Here is a 17,320-nt window from a genome sequence, read left to right as displayed (position 1 = left end):
CATTGATAAACCTGGGTTCTCTCCCTCTTCTTGCTCAGTAGTCCTATGTTCTTTTGTGGTCACTGGCTGTGGCTGCATGCCAGATACTCTGTGTAGACACAGTCATATCAAGTAAAAAAAGAAAAAAAAAGTTGACATTTTTCTTCCAGGGCTTCTCCTTTCCTAGACCATCAGCAGATGAAAATTTTGACACATTCTGTTTGAGAGCAAATCAATATTCAGGGGGATAGAATTTCCACAACTAGTTTTGACTAAGAAAAATTCTTCCTGAGGTGGGAAGGGGCTCACTGCCCTTAACACATATGGTCGCTTGGTACTTAAGCAGAATTGGGATTATGTTAACAGGAAGAAGGGCATAGGGATAAGCAGGTCACAGTGTATATATCATACCTGAGGAAAAACAGTGGAATATGTGTCAAATATCTAAATTCTAGAGAGAGGAACAAAGAATCTTGGAGATTAATCCAGGTAGAAATTTGGAATAGGAGAATTTGTGTGAATTATGGCTCAAGTATAGGACTTGATCGCAAGAGATAAAGCCAGAGCCTAGGAACTAGGACCTGTAACAAAGTCAGAAAGTAGCAGAAATCTGCAAGGGTGACTTGAGACTCAAATGCTAGCCTAAAGCTTGTGACATTCTCTTTGGACGAAGAATTAGTCCCGGAGTCCAGGTGATAGCTAAATGCATAGGTAGGATTCAAAATGGACCCAGAACTCCTCTCTCTCAACTAAGTCTTCAGTCTGTTTTCTTCTACTGACTCCTTCCATTTGGGCACTGAATATATTCCTTTCTCTAAGTCTTAAAAAATGTCTTTCTTGACCTTTCTTCTCTTTGGCTTTCCCTGTCATTTTCCTGACTGTGCCCACTCCCATTTCCAGCTGGAATCCAGACCCTGTCTATTCACACATTCACACAATGTAGCTTAGGACTCTGTGAAAGCTACTTTATGATGAAATTAACATCATCCTAATTGTCAATGTCAATGGTCACTTCCAAGCCTTTTCATATTCAATTTCTTTATTGCTTTCTGAGCACATTTTCTCTACCATACCTAACATACGCTTCTGGTGAAAAATCTATAACCTTTTGGCTTCCATGATAAAGCTTTCTGTGGCTATCTCCGAGCTTCCCTGACCATTCTGTCTCTGTGCCTTTGTGGGTGATTCTTCTTCAGCTCCCCACACATTTTAGTGTTTCTAAGGTTTCCAATCCTAAATCCACTTTTCAAAAACATTTGCTACTTAATGTTGATAGAGAAAACAACCTATTAATATGCATTTGTAATTGTTTAGGATGCACAATGGCATAATGTGATGGTTTAATATATATACACATTGTGAGATGATTATCATAATCAAGTTAATTAACACATCTATCACCTCACATAATTGTGTGTGTGCGTGTGTGTGTGCGTGTGGTAAGAACATTTATGATCTACTGTCTTAGCAAATTTTTTACAGTATTATTAACAATAGTCACAATGCTATACTTTAGATTCTCAGATTTTATTCATTTTATAACTGACAGTTTGTAACCTTTGACCAACATCTCTGCATTTCCTGCTTCCCCCAACCCCTGGCAACCACTCTTCTCTTTGGTTCTATGAGGTAGACTTTTTAAGATTCCACATATACATGGAATCATATAGAATTTGTCTTTCTATGTCTGACTTATTTCACATAGCATAATGTACTCCAGGCTCATCCATGTTGTCACAAATGGAAGGATTTCCTTCCTTTTTGTGGCTGAATAATATTCCATTATATATATACACCACATTTTTCTTCTTCTATTCATCCATTAGCACTTAGATTGTTTCCATATCTTGGCTATTATGAATAATGCTGCAGTGAATGTAGGAATGGTAGATATCTTTTTGAGATACTGACTTTATTTCCTTTGGATAGATACCTAGAAGTGGTATTGCTGGATCATATGATAGTTCTATTTTTAATATTTTGAATAACCTCCATACTGTTCTCCATAATGGCTATACCAATTTGCATTCCCATCAACAGTGTGCAAGGATTCCCTTTTCTCCACACCCTTACCAACTCTTGCTATCTCCTACCTTTTTGATAGTAGCAATCTTTTTAAATTTTTGTTTAATTTTTTAAAAAAAATTAATGTTTATTTATTTTTGAGAGTGAGAGAGAAAGAGTGTGAACAGGGAAGGGGCAGAGAGAAAGGGAGACACAGAATCTGAAGCAGACTCCAGGCTCTGAGCTGTCAACACACAGCCAATGCAGGGCTCCACCTTGTGAACCACAAGATCATGACCTGAGCCAAAGCTGGAGGCTTACTGGACTGAGCCACCAGGTGATGCTGATAGTAGCTGTTGTAACATGTGAGGTGATATTTTATTGTGCTTTGATTCACACATCTCTGATGATGAGTGATAGTGAACACCTTTTCAACAACTGTTCATGACACTGGTATGTGTTCTTTGTATGTATGTATGTGTGTATGTATTTTTATTATTTTAAAAATATTTTTTAAGTTTATTTATTTTGGGAGAGAGAGAGAAAGTAAGTGGGGGAAGGGCACAGAGATAGACGGGAAGAGAGAATCTCAAACAGGCTCTGCAGTGTCAGCACAGAGCCTGATGTGGGACTGGATCTCAAGAACCATGAGATCATGACCTGAGCTGAAATCAAGAATCAGATGCTTAACTGACTGAGCCACCTGGGCATCCCTGGATGTATTTATAATTTCATATTTTCATAATATTATATCCTTTTTTAAAAATATTGTTTAGTGGGAAAAGTTAATAGGAACAAAATAAGGAGATAGCACTAAATTGTTTTAAAGGAGAAGCTAACCTTGCCCCCCCCCTTTTTTTTTGCCAAGATAAAAATGACTGTCCTGTCCTCATGTGTCAGGTCAGCATCTATTGTTTTATATTGAGTGCTGGCTCAAATCAATGGAAACTCATCAAACTCCTGTGGTAGTATGGTAATTTAATATGTAGGACTAAGTGTGACAGAAGTCTTCTCTTTATTAGAAAACAAAAAAAGAAAGAAAGAAAGAAAGAAAGAAAGAAAGAAAGAAAGAAAGAAAGAAAGAAAGAAAGAAAGAAGCAATGATTGTTGGCTGTCAACCTGATATATTCTGGCGCCAAACCAAACTAAGCCTGGGACCTTTTGAGGATTTCAAGGCTGTGGAAATTGTCTTAATTATAATATGCTGTGCTTCCAAAGATACATTTTTCAGGGGATCTCATATGACCTTACCTACAATCTCACAATTATCCCTCATATGTTTATGAGGTACATAAAAAGTCAACATTAGGTTAGAATGAGGAAATAAGGTAATCTAGCACATTTAACACATCAGCAGTGCTGGCAAAGATGAGGACAAAATCTACATTCTTCACTGTAACTGTAGTATAGAATTGGAGTCAACAATTTCTTTTCCTTCAATCTTCTTACCTACCCCATTCTTAACCCTACCAATAGGTTACCAATATGCATACCATTTGTCAGATGAGCATTTAACATTTTGTTTTCTGAGAAATTACTTGAAAAAATTAGACAAACTTTTTCAATATAGAGTAAATAGTAACTATTCAGTTTACATTAAATTATGGCTAATTTCTGAATAAGCAGACATTATATACAGAAAATGCTCAAATACTTTGGGAGAAGAAACCATCAATAGGGAAATAAGGCAAATAGATTATGTATTTGGATACATAATGACTATAGAAGTTAATGATGAATGTTAAATAAAAGTCTGTAGCTTTCTTGCTCTTACAATTATTAGCAGAAAGTACCTTCCTTTATAGTGCCAACTCACTCTGCAAAGCAGTCAAGATTATGTATACTCGGAAGGACATTTATAACTAGAGTAGGAGGTACCCTGTGCTTGCCCTAGGATCATTCACATCTCCTCTTTATTCCTATTTAGGCTGTTTATACCACAACAAAATGATTTTCAGGTTTCCTGATCCAGATTCTATCCAGTACCCCATCCTGCCCATCACTATTTTAATCTGGTCTCTGACCATCTTTAGCTTGTTTCACCATGACTAACTTGTGTCTATGTCCATAGTCAACTTCAGGTGGCTGACTCAAACTCTGTCTTATGAGTCTCTTTTGGTTAGATCTTAGATCTTGGATACCAACCAAGATTCTTCCTGAATGAATTTATGAATCCCATGGCTCCTGACAATATGAACTTCTCAAGACATGAGCTCTTCTATGCCGCACTTGCTTTACATCCTGCTGGGCTAGTTTTCTCGTTCTGGCCTGGGCTTCCTCAGTTCCCTGGTGACTCAGCAGTAAAATAACAGGAGAACTGAGGGTGGGGTTGGTTTGGAGAATGGAGTATTAGAGAGCAAGGCTAGAGTTGTTTCATAGTCTAAAAGAAGGGAGGCATATCTGGCCACAAGATGGATGAACAAAAATGCGAAAGTGTCAGGACAAAGGTAAAGACAATATTCAAAACTGAGAATAAAAACAGGGTAAGTTATTCAAGGAATTACACAGGAATCCAAACCTAAAAAATGGGTCAGGAGATTGATCCGCAAAAAAAAAAAAAAAAAAAAAAAAAAGGAAAAAAAATCAAGCAGGATATTATGTTTAATAATCTTTGTCAGTTTTTTTTTTTCCTTTTCACAGACCTTTTTTTAAACCTTTATCAGAGCTTAAGTTACCATTTAGGAATATGTATCCATTGGTGATGGTAATTATGGGAGAACATGAGTAGAGAAGAAAAGGCTGGTATAAGGGAAAATGGGGTTCAAAGCAAAGCAAAACAAAACTCCAAAACTAGTTTCTGAAATATTAAGGTAGAGGAGGATGAGAAGTAATTTTGGGCTTTCCCTAATGAGCTATTGATCTAATGTTTCTTATGTGCCCTCTAAATATGGACATAGTAATAGAATTTGGGGGCAGGTTGAATATAGGACTATACAATTTGGAGACAGAGAGGTGGATGGTCATTTACTAGTTAGTGGGAGCTCTATCTAAGGTTGCCATTCTCAATCCCTGATTTCCCACTGTCACTTTGGATTTCCCACTCCTTTCCACCCAAGTAGATTATTTTAATCTTTAAACTCCACTATGTTAGATGATTGTAATTGCCATTCTGTATTCTATATAGGTTAGATTTGACTACCTTGCTGCTAGTTATGCCTCCACCTCAATGTCACCCTCTTAAAAAAACAAACAAACAAAAACCAATTTCAGAAATTAAATGAGTGACAATATTATTATAAGGATATCCTTAAATCTAGTCTAATTGACAAAGAAAAAGGAACGTATTTACTCTTTTTTAAAATGTTTATTTCTCGGGGCGCCTGGGTGGCTCAGTTGGTTAAGCGTCCAACTTTGGCTCAGGTCATGATCTCATGGTCCGTGAGTTCGAGCCCCGCGTCGGACTCTGTGCTGACAGCTCAGAGCCTGGAGCCTGCTTCAGATTCTGTGTCTCCCTGTCTCTTTGACCCTCCCCCATTCATGCTCTGTCTCTTTCTATCTCAAAAATAAACGTTAAAAAAATTAAAAAAAATAAAAAATAAAATGTTTATTTCTCTATTTAGAGAGAGTGAGAGATAGAGAGTGAGCAGTGGAGGGGCAGAGAGAAAGGGCGACAGAGCATCTCAAGCAAGCTCCATGCTGACAGTGCAGAGCCTGATGTGGGGATTGATCTCACGAACTGTGAGATCATGACCTGAGCCGAAATCAAGAGTCAGATGCTTAACAGACTGGGCCATCCAGGTGCTCTAGGAATTTATTTATTTTTAATCTTTCATACTTTAAAGATGATTAGAAATAGATTACATGGGACCACATCTCAGAACAGGCATGATACATAATTCCACATGTATATAAAACGTTGAGGCTGCTTTCTAAGTATATTCTGGTTAGCATGGTGATGTATCCATAGTTAACAAAAATCCAATCCTCCAACGTCTTGAAATGTAATATGTGTCTTCCCTAAATATCTCTTGAGAATATTAATGAAGTGGTTGCATAGCACACCATTGAGTAAAATTTTCTAAAACATTTCCTTTGAACATCTCCTTTTCCCTCAAATACCATCAATAATCTCCAGCACCATAAATAGTTTAATCTGTCCTCTTTTCCTGCAAAGCCTTAGCATACACCAATTCCAATCTTAGTCCATCCTTACTTCTTCATTCCAGCCCTTTTTTCTTCTTCACTGGGCAGTCCTATGCTGCTTCATAGGTGAAATAAGTTTGCCTCTTAGCTCTCTCCAGTGTTTCTCTCTGCTACTTTACCAGTCAGCAATGTGTCTAAGTAGCTGAGCAATAGGAATGAAAATATTCTCTGAATGTTTATATATATTTTTTTCTTTATCCTTGTCATGTAAGAATTCAGTACCTAAGAATCCAGTATCTAAGCATTTAAAGCATAGGTTGGCACACAGTACATACTCAGTAGATAGACATTTGTCCTATTTTGGCAAAAGACTTCATTTCATTTTGATAAGTAAGTAGTACAAATTCTTTTAACTTCTTTGGTCTTCAGGGTGAAGTAATTATTATTCTCTCATGTGTAAATTTGGCTAAGTGTTCATACTGCAGAGTCTGGCAGAGCGGAGTCCAAATTCTGGATTAATGTTGCTTCAGTTCTCTGATTTTCAGTTTTCTCAGTTGTAAAAAGGGGATAATAACTGAACCTCCCTGTAGGTTTGTTGTGGTTTCAGCTAGATAATGAATGTAATATGTAACATCTTTAACATGCCATCTGGTACATTTTAACATGCTATCTGGTAAGTGCTTGATAACTATTTATTATTAAAATAACTTTAATAAATGTATATAAATATAATATTTAGCCTATGATTTTGTGTGATATTTCATTTTTAATAAATATTAACATTTTCTACAGAGGCAGTTATCTTAGATGAGGAAACCTTAAAACCCCTTGTATTGATTTGTCATTATCAGAAACTTTAATGAGACAAATTCTAAAAAAACTTGCCCTATTTTGTGAGAAGATTCCTCTTGGTCCAAATCCAATCTGTTCCCCAGTGTTGTTAATTGTCTTTCTGTGTTAATTGTCTTTCTGCAGCACTTTTTCTTACCTCCGCATTCTTACATCAACTCTTGTAGTTCAGTCCTTCACTAGGTTTGACCTTTATGCCTTCCATTAGCATCTTTTTCTCCTCTGTCCCCTCTCCCAATTCATTCTCTACGTTGTTGTCAGAATAATCTCTTCAGAGCCCAGTTCTGATCGTGTTACTCTCCTGCACAAGAATTGTCAACTCCTTGACTTGCTAAGTACAATTCTCAACACCCCTGCCAAACTGCATTTTCAACATTATCTCCCAGTGTTCTTCACTACCATTATGCCCTAACCAAATGAGATTAATTGCTGTCCTGGGCACACAGACCCCCTGCCTCATCTCATATGGTTTCTTCTACATGAAATGCCAGGACTTTATTGGTTCAAAAATTAACCCATTCTTCTGTCTTCCATCCCAAGCAAACCTAAACCATGACCAAAAGATAATAACAATTTCTTTTTTCAAAGACTGCACAGAAATAAATTCAAAATATGCCGCAGTAACTTAGTAAAGTGTGAAGCAACCTATATATTTATAATTTGCATGCTTAGATATTGGGATATATATAATAGGTTTACATTGCACATATATTTTAAATGGTACCATAGTTAATGGAGAGAGTTGATGTAACCCTTAAAGTATTACATCATTTCCTCAACCACAGGACCTGGCCTGTATGTAATATCTGACAATAAGTTGTAACTATTCATTTAATTTTATAATTATAATGGCATTCAGAGATGCCTCTGCACATTATTTTTCACTCTTTGTGTCTGTTTTTCCCCCCACAGTATTCCCAGTACAAGCATAGAGCCTGTTATAATAAGTAGGCTCTCTATTTGTATTTGTTGAGTAAATGAATAAATATGTGAATAAAGAAAAGTACTTCAAAATGATGAGTTTTATGAACAGAACCATATAAATTATATAATAGCAAAAGAAAAATAAGAAAACTTTAAAATTTTTTTCGACATATGAAGTTTATTGTCAAATTGGTTTCCATACAACACCCAGTGCTCATCCCAAAAGGTGCCCTCCTCAATACCCATCACCCACCCTCCCCTTCCTCCCACCCCCATCAACCCTCAGTTTGTGCTCAGTTTAAGAGTCTCTTATGCTTTGGCTCTCTCCCACTATAACCTCTTTTTTTTTTCCCTTCCCCTCCCCCATGGGTTTCTGTTAAGTTTCTCAGGATCCACATAAGAGTGAAAACATATGGTATCTGTCTTTCTCTGTATGGCTTATTTCACTTAGCATCACACTCTCCAGTTCCATCCATGTTGCTACAAAGGGCCATATTTCATTTTCTCATTGCCACGTAGTACTCCATTGTGTATATAAACCACAATTTCTTTATCCATTCATCAGTTGATGGACATTTAGGCTCTTTCCATAATTTGGCTATTGTTGAGAGTGCTGCTATAAACATTGGGGTACAAGTGCCCCTATGCATCATTACTCCTCTATCCCTTGGGTAAATTCCTAGCAGTGCTATTGCTGGGTCATAGGGTAAGTCTATTTTTAATTTTTTGAGGAACCTCCACACTGTTTTCCAGAGTGGCTGTACCAATTTGCATTCCCACCAACAGTGCAAGAGGGTTCCTGTTTCTCTACATCCTCGCCAGCATCTATAGTCTCCTGATTTGTTCATTTTGGCCACTCTGACTGGTGTGAGGTGATATCTGAGTGTGGTTTTGATTTATATTTCCCTGATGAGGAGTGACGTTGAGCCTCTTTTCATGTGCCTGTTGGCCATCTGGATGTCTTCTTTAGAGAAGTGTCTATTCATGTTTTCTGCCCATTTCTTCACTGGATTATTTGTTTTTCAGGTGTGGAGTTTGGTGAGCTCTTTATAGATTTTGGATACTAACCCTTTGTCCGATATGCCATATGCAAATATCTTTTCCCATTCCATTGGTTGCCTTTTAGTTTTGTTGGTTGTTTCCTTTGCTGTGCAGAAGCTTTTTATCTTCATAAGGTCCCAGTATTTCATTTTTGCTTTTAATTCCCTTGCCTTTGGGGATGTGTCAAGTAAGAAATTGCTACGGCTGAGGTCAGAGAGGTCTTTTCCTGCTTCCTCCTCTAGGGTTTTGATGGTTTCCTATCTCACATTCAGGTCCTTTATCCATTTTGAGTTTTTTTTTGTGAATGGTGTAAGAAAGTGGTCTAGTTCCAATCTTCTGCATGTTGCTGTCCAGTTCTCCCAGCACCATTTGTTAAAGTGACTGTTTTTTTTCCATAGGATGTTCTTTTCTGCTTTGTCAAAGATTAGTTGGCCATACCTTTGTGGGACTAGTTCTGGGGTTTCTATTCTATTCCATTGGTCTCTGTGTCTGTTTTTGTGTCAATACCATGCTGTCTTGGTGATTACAGCTTTGTAGTAGAGGCTAAAGTCTGGGATTGTGATGCCTCCTGCTTTGGTCTTCTTCAAAATTACTTTGGCTATTCGGGGCCTTTTGTGGTTCCATATGAATTTTAGGATTGCTTGTTCTAGTTTCAAGAAGAATGCTGGTGCAATTTTGATTGGGATTGCATTGAATGTATAGATAGCTTTGGGTAGTATTGACATTTTAACAATATTTATTCTTCCAATCCATGAGCACAGAATGTTTTTCCATTTCTTTATATCTTCTTCAATTTCCTTCATAAGCTTTCTATAGTTTTCAGCATACAGATCTTTTACATCTTTGGTTAGATTTATCCCTAGGTATTTTATGCTTCTTGGTGCAATTGTGAATGGGATCAGTTTCTTTGTCTTTCTGTTGCTTCATTATTAGTGTATAAGAATGCAACTGATTTCTGTACATTGATTTTGTATCCTGCAACTTTGCTAAATTCATGTATCAGTTCTAGCAGACTTCTGGTGGAGTCCATTGGATTTTCCATGTATAATATCATGTCATCTGCAAAAAGTGAAAGCTTAACTTCATCTTTGCTTATTTTGATGCTTTTGATTTCCTTTTGCTGTCTGATTGCTGATGCTAGAACTTCCAACACTATGTTAAACAACAGCGGTGAGAGTGGACATCCCTGTCATGTTCCTGATCTCAGGGAAGAAGCTCTCAGTTTTTCCCCATTGAGGATGATGTTAGCTGTGGGATTTTCATAAATGGCTTTTATGATCTTTAAGTATGTTCCTTCTATCCCGACTTTCTTGAGGGTTTTTATTAAGAAAGGGTGCTGAATTTTGTCAAAGGCCTTTTCTGCATCGATTGACAGGATCATATGGTTCTTATCTTTTCTTTTATTAATGTGATGTATCACATTGATTTGCGAATGTTGAAGCAGCCCTGCATCCCAGGAATGAATCCCACTTGATCATGGTGAATAATTCTTTTTATATGCTGTTGAATTCGATTTGCTAGTATCTTATTGAGAATTTTTGCATCCATATTCATCAGGGATATTGTCCTGTAGTTCTCTTTTTTTTTACTGGGTCTCTGTCTGGTTTAGGAATCAAAGTAATACTGGCTTCATAGAATGAGTCTGGAAGTTTTCCTTCCCTTTCTATTTTTTGGAATAGCTTGAGAAGGATAGGTATTATCTCTGCTTTAAACGTCTGGTAGAACTCCCCTGGGAAGCCATCTGGTCCTGGACTCTTATTTGTTGGGAGATTTTTGATGACTGATTCAATTTCTTCGCTGGTTATGGGTCTGTTCAAGCTTTCTATTTCCTCCTGATTGAGTTTTGGAAGCATGTGGGTGTTTAGGAATTTGTCCATTTCTTCCAGGTTGTCCAGTTTGTTGGCATATAATTTTTCATAGTATTCCCTGATAATTCCTTGTATCTCTGAGGGATTGGTTGTAATAATTCCATTTTCATTCATGATTTTATCTATTTGGGTCACCTTCCTTTTCTTTTTGAGAAGCCTGCCTAGAGGTTTATCAGTTTTGTTTATTTTTTCAAAAAACCAACTCTTGGTTTCGTTGATCTGCTCTACAGTTTTTTTAGATTCTATATTGTTTATTTCTGCTCTGATCATTATTATTTCTCTTCTTCTGCTGGGTTTAGGGTGTCTTTGCTGCTCTGCTTCTATTTCCTTTAGGTGTGCTGTTAGATTTTGTATTTGTACAAATTTGTTAGATTTTGTATTTGTATCCAAGATAGGCCTGGATTGCAATGTATTTTCCTCTCAGGACTGCCTTCGCTGCATCCCAAAGCGTTTGGATTGTTGTATTTTCATTTTCATTTGTTTCCATGTATTTTTTAATTTCTTCTCTAATTTCCTGGTTGACCCATTCATTCTTTAGTAGGGTGTTCTTTAACCTCCATCCTTTTGGAGGTTTTCCAAACTTTTTCCTGTGGTTGATTTCAAGCTTCATAGCATTGTGGTCTGAAAGTATGCATGGTATGATTTCAATTCTTGTATACTTAAGAAGGGCTGTTTTGTGACCCAGTATATGATCTATCTTGGAGAATGTTCCATGTGCACTCGAGAAGAAAGTATATTCTGTTGCTTTGGGATGCAGAGTTCTAACTATATCTGTCAAGTCCATCTGATCCAATGTATCATTCAGGGCCCTTGTTTCTTTATTGACCATGTGTCTAGATGATCTATCCATTTCTGTAAGTGGAGTGTTAAAGTCCCCTGTAATTGCCACATTCTTATCAATAAGGTTGCTTATGTTTGCGAGTAATTGTTTTATATATGTGGGGGCTCCCGTATTCAGCACATAGACATTTATAATTGTTAGCTCTTCCTGATGGATAGACCCTGTAATTATTATATAATGCCCTTCTTCATCTCTTGTTGCAGGCTATAATTTAAAGTCTAGTTTGTCTGATATAAGTATGGCTATTCCAGCTTTCTTTTGACTTCCAGTGGCATGATAAATAATTCTCCATCCCCTCACTCTCAATCTGAAGGTGTCCTAGGTCTAAAATGAGTCTCTTGTAGACAGAAAATAGATGGGTCTTGTTTTTTTATCCATTCTGATACCCTATGTCTTTCAGTTGGCACATTTAGTCCATTTACATTCAGTGTTATTATAGAAAGATATGGGTTTAGAGTCATTGTGATGTCCGTAGGTTTCATGCTTGTAGCAATGTCTCTGGTACTTTGTCTCACAGGATCCCCCTTAGGATCTCTTGTAGGGCTGGTTTAGTGGTGATGAATTCCTTCAGTTTTTGTTTGTTTGGGAAGACCTTTATCTCTCCTTCTATTCTAAATGACAGACTTGCTGGATAAAGGATTCTCGGCTGCATATTTTTTTCTGTTCATCACATTGAAGATCTCCTGCCATTCCTTTGTGGCCTGCCAAGTTTCAGTAGAGAGATCAGTCATGAGTCTTCTAGGTCTCCCTTTGTATGTTAGAGCATGTTTATCTCTAGCTGCTTTCAGAATTTTCTCTTTATCCTTGTATTTTGCCAGTTTCACTATGATATGTTGTGCAGAAGATCGACTCAAGTTACATCTGAAGGGAGTTCTCTGTGCCTCTTGGATTTCAATGCCTTTTTCCTTCCCCAGATCCGGGAAGTTCTTAGCTATTATTTCTTCAAGTACCCCTTCAGCACCTTTCCCTCTCTCTTCCTCCTCTGGAATACCAATTATGAGTAGATTATTTCTCTTTAGTGTATCACTTAGTTCTCTAATTTTCTGCTCATACTCCTGGATATTTTTATCTCTCTTTTTCTCAGCTTCTTCTTTTTCCATAATTTTATCTTCTAGTTCACCTATTCTCTCCTCTGCCTCTCCAATCTGAGCCGTAGTTGTCTCCATTTAATTTTGCAGTTCATCGATAGCATTTTTTAGCTCCTCCTGGCTGTTCCTTAGTCCCTTGATCTCTGTAGCAAGAGATTCTCTGCTGTCCTTTATACTGTTTTCAAGCCCAACGATTAATTTTATGACTATTATTCTAAATTCACTTTCTGTTATATTGTTTAAATCATTTTTGATCAGTTCGTTAGCTGTTGTTATTTCCTGGACTTTTCTTGAGGAGAATTCTTCCGTTTCATCATTTTGGATAGTCCCTGGAGTGGTGCAGACCTGCAGGGCACTTCCCCTGTGCTGTGGTGTATAACTGGAGTTGGTGGGCGGGGCTGCAGTCAGACCTGATGTCTGCCCCCAGCCCACTGCTGGGGTCACAGTCAGACTGGTGTGTGCCTTCTCTTCCCTTCTCCTAGGGGCGGGATTCACTGTCGGGTGGCATGGTCCGTCTGGGCTACTTGCACACTGCCAGGCTTGTGGTGCTGGGGATCTGGCGTATTAGTTGCGGTGGATCAGCAAGGTGCACGGGAGCGGGAGGGGCAGGCTCAGCTCGCTTTTCCTTTGGAGATCTGCTTCAGGAGGGGCCCTGCAGCACTGGGAGGGAGCCAGACCCGCCGGAGGGATGGATCTGCAGAAGCACAGCGTTGGGTGTTTGCTCGCTGCAAGTTCCCTGGCAGGAACTGGTTCCCTTTGGGATTTTGGCTGGGGAATGGGCGAGGGAGATGGCGCTGGCGAGTGCCTTTGTTCCCCACAAAGCTGAGCTCGGTCCTCCGGGGCTCAACAACTCTCCCTCCCGTTGTCCTCCAGCCGTCCTGTTCTCTGAGCAGAGCTGTTAGTTTATAACCTTCCAGATGTCAAGTCCTGCTTGCTGTCCGAACACACTCCGTCCGGCCCCTCCGCTTTTGCCAGACAGACTTGGGGGCTCTGCCTGGCCCGCAGTCCACCCCTCCTCCCCGGCTCCCTCCCGCCAGTCCATGGAGCGCGCACCGCCTCGCCGCCCTTCCTACCCTCTTCCCTGGGCCTCTCGTCTGTCCTTGGCTCCGGAGACTCCGTTCTGCTAGTCTTCTGGCGGTTTTCTGGGTTATTTAGGCAGGTGTAGGTGGAATCTAAGTTATCAGCAGGACGCGGGATGAGCCCAGAGTCCTCCTACGCCGCCATCTTCCCAGGATTCCCTCCAAAAACTTTAAAATTTAAGGTTCTGAGTAAGGAAATATTAATTTGGTACACACAGTTACTAATATAACACTTTATCTTTGTCAAAGGCCATACAGATACTTAATAATACACTAATGACCCTTTTTAACCCATGCAAATTAATATTGCCTATAAGCATAGTGTAAGTAAATTATACAGCAGCTAAAGAATATTGGGCAATGAGTCAAAAAAAAAAAAAGGTGTTTGACCTGACACCATATGAAAATATGTTAACAGGATTCCATGTAAGGAATAGCTCACTGTCTAATTTTTATCCTCTTTCAAACCTAAATACATCTCCTCCGTATTAAATGCCTATTGATTCAAAAGGTAATATGGAATTACAAAATACATCAGATGAGTTGGAATGAATTAGACTCCAGCTATATATCACTCGTTTTCTATGGGAGAGAAATTCATAAATCTTAGAAGTGCCTTGAAATGCAGGTTTTATGAAAAGATTGTAACATTTTTTTCCTCTAAAATAAGCTTAGGAAACTCTAATGAAATTTAAATTTTACCACCCCAAGGACGACATTAACCTTTGTTAGCCTCCCTTTTTGGAAGGGGATACATATTTATTATTAAGTATGTTTTAAGAGTTTAGCATCCAAACCTTAATGAAGCTTTGCAGTGTTTAAGTTCTTAAGTTAGTGATATTAACTTGATTGTTAGAAGAGAGAAATAGAAAATGGGGATTCATGGTAAAAGGAAATGGAGAAAATAATATTTGAAATATCAGATCAGTCTGAAGAGTAGATACTGAAGGACTCCTAAAGACAGTTCTTAATATGACTAAGATTCAAATCCTAGCATTTATTAGCTGTGTGATTCTGGACAAGATGCTTAACAATTTTTCACCTCAATTTCCCTACCTATAATTTAGGAATGATAATAATGGGACCCTGCAGGGGTATATTGAGAATCCTACAAGATAAAATCAGTGTCTGGTACTTTTATTAATGGCTGAGACAGAGAGATATTTGTTACTGGACCAGTTTTGATGTCGCAGCAGTATTATCTTGATATGTTTAATTATTTTTGGAAATACACTATGATTCTCAATTTTAAAAACACTTCAATAGCTTTCATATTTAGTCTTTTTTGTTCATTTTTGAAATTTATGTTTACTAGACAAGTATTTTCTCAGGTACCACAGTGCACCAGACCTTATAGTCAAAATTCAATTAAGATCTAGCTCTACAATATTTAAGGAGCTGGCAGACTAATGGTGGACCTAGAATATGGAAATTCACAATCACTGTACAATAGGAAGCTAGAATGAGCACAATGTGGTGGAAACAAAGACATTCAACTACTGACCTCTTTTTCCACTAATTACTCAACAAATATGTGTACCAAATGACTACTATGTGTTAGGGACCTTTCTAGGCACTGGGGATAGACCAATGAATGAAATAAGTTCTTAGCATCACTGAACTAATATTCCAATGGAGTGAGAGACAGTAAATACATAAGCAAGTAAATAATGTAAACTGAGGTTTAGGTAAGTGGTATGAAAAAGAAGAAAGCAGCATAAAAGACAGAGAATGACTAGAGTTGCTGTTTCCAAATAGGTGGTCAGCTGCTTTGTAAGGGGTGATATTTAAATAGGGTCCTGGGAAAGTGGAATGAAGAAGCACACCTTACAGAAGTCAGAGGGGAAGAGACAGTTGATGGTAGGCAAAAATGCCCCCAGGCTTTTGTTGAAAAAAAAATGACAATCCCTCTTGGTAGAGGGATTTGAAATAAAAATGGTTTGAAACAATATGGAATATGTAGATCAAAGGATTTGTAGGAGGATTTGGAGTAAGGAAGCTGAATAACCCAATTTTCATTTCAGCTATGTGGCAGACAAGCTCTATGGGGAATCAAGTGGAAGCCAAAGGTAGGTACTTTCTGGTTGTCCTTTCCCTGGACTTTGAACTTGCTGTTGAAGAACAGAGACTTCTCTGCCATAAGACTTAGGGAGGTGGCGGTTGGTTCACTCTGAAGTCTATCTCCTGACCAATCCCTGGCTCTGGAGGTTTTCCACCCCATCTCCTTGGGCATTTTGCACCTCAAGGGCAATTCATCTATGTTTTCTCTTCACTTTCGTTTAATAATAGGCACTTCCACAGGCTTTACTATAAATCAGAACCTCCTTTATCTTTGCCTCACCTTCAAGACTATTTTCATTATTCTCTGACTCTTCTGGCACTGTTGTCATTTTGCTGTGTCAAATGATGAGACATGTGACATCAAAGGTATAACCTACATCTAAGCTGTTAGACACAGACCTTACTGTCCTTTGATGTAGAAGTTTAATTTGCTGAAAATATTGAACAGCAAAACACATCACTTTAAAGTATTGTCAATACTGTTGACTAAATTTATATATGCTGCAGTATTTTTCTTCCCTCAGTCTGTTATGCTTATTTTTATTCAACAAATATTATTGAGCACACAAAGCACTGTGCTAGCTATAGGACCTGCATGTTGTGTGTTTATCGCTATGGTCAATGGATAGTCATTTTAAGGAAAAGACTTGGAATAATTTCTTCAGGTTTTGGTTAATTAACATTTTCTAGAGTTATGTAAGTATAATGTGTTATATGTGTGTCTGTGTGTCTGTGTATTATGTATGTATGTTTGTATATACACATGTGTGTATATCATGTAATGAAATAGTTCCTGGGATGCGTTGGTGGCTCAGTTGGTTCAGTGTCCAACTCTTGATTTCAGCTCAGGTCATGATTTCAGGGTTCATGAGATCGAGTCCTGCATCGGGCTGTGCACTGACAGCATGGAGCCTGCTTAGGGTTCTATCTCTCCCTTTCTCTCTGCCTCCGCCCCCCCTCAAAATAAATAAATAAACTTAAATTAAAAAAATAGCTACCATTTTCTTGGCTGTATTTTTGTGCCAGGGATTTTCCTATATATGATTTAAGCCCCTCAATAACCATGCAATATGTATGTATTATTCACATTTTAATGACAGAGAAACTGTGGGGTTAACTTGCTCAAACCAGGAGTTAATAAAATTGAAGAACCAGGATTCAAGTCCAGGTCAATGTGACTGTAAAGCCCACACTGACTTTCCCAAAGAGAACTAGTATTAGCAAAATACAGAATGCATTTGGGACAAATAAATTTACTTCTAAGAAAAGCAAAGCTGAGCTTATAAATCGTTGCCATCAAAATCACGTTTCTGTTAAGTCATTTAGTATTTCCCCAGAGATTCTCAGTAAAGAGAGGGTATTTCATTTTAAATGAGCATGTACAGAGATTTATATCATTGACTTCATCTTTTTGGTATTGAGCAATACTAATCAGCATTTTCTTCTTTCTGTTAGTCTGTTGCTTCCCTATAAATAAAAGATCGCAAAAAGCTGTTATACCAC

General features: G+C 38.0%; 1 long non-coding RNA gene across 1 annotated transcript in view; it reads left to right on the top strand.

Moving 5' to 3' along the window:
• LOC123379264 overlaps positions 1–16,084 on the top strand; it is a 53,486-nt gene extending 37,402 nt beyond the window's left edge. Inside the window, exon 5 of the long non-coding RNA XR_006583519.1 lies at positions 15,781–16,084. This is a non-coding gene — a long non-coding RNA (uncharacterized LOC123379264). The remainder of the gene's footprint in view (positions 1–15,780) is intronic.
• The last annotated feature ends 1,236 nt before the right edge of the window (positions 16,085–17,320 follow it).

Source organism: Felis catus, chromosome C1, assembly GCF_018350175.1.
Source record: "Felis catus isolate Fca126 chromosome C1, F.catus_Fca126_mat1.0, whole genome shotgun sequence".
Classification (NCBI taxonomy): Eukaryota; Metazoa; Chordata; class Mammalia; order Carnivora; family Felidae; genus Felis; species Felis catus.
This window is presented reverse-complemented; position numbering and strand designations above follow the sequence as displayed.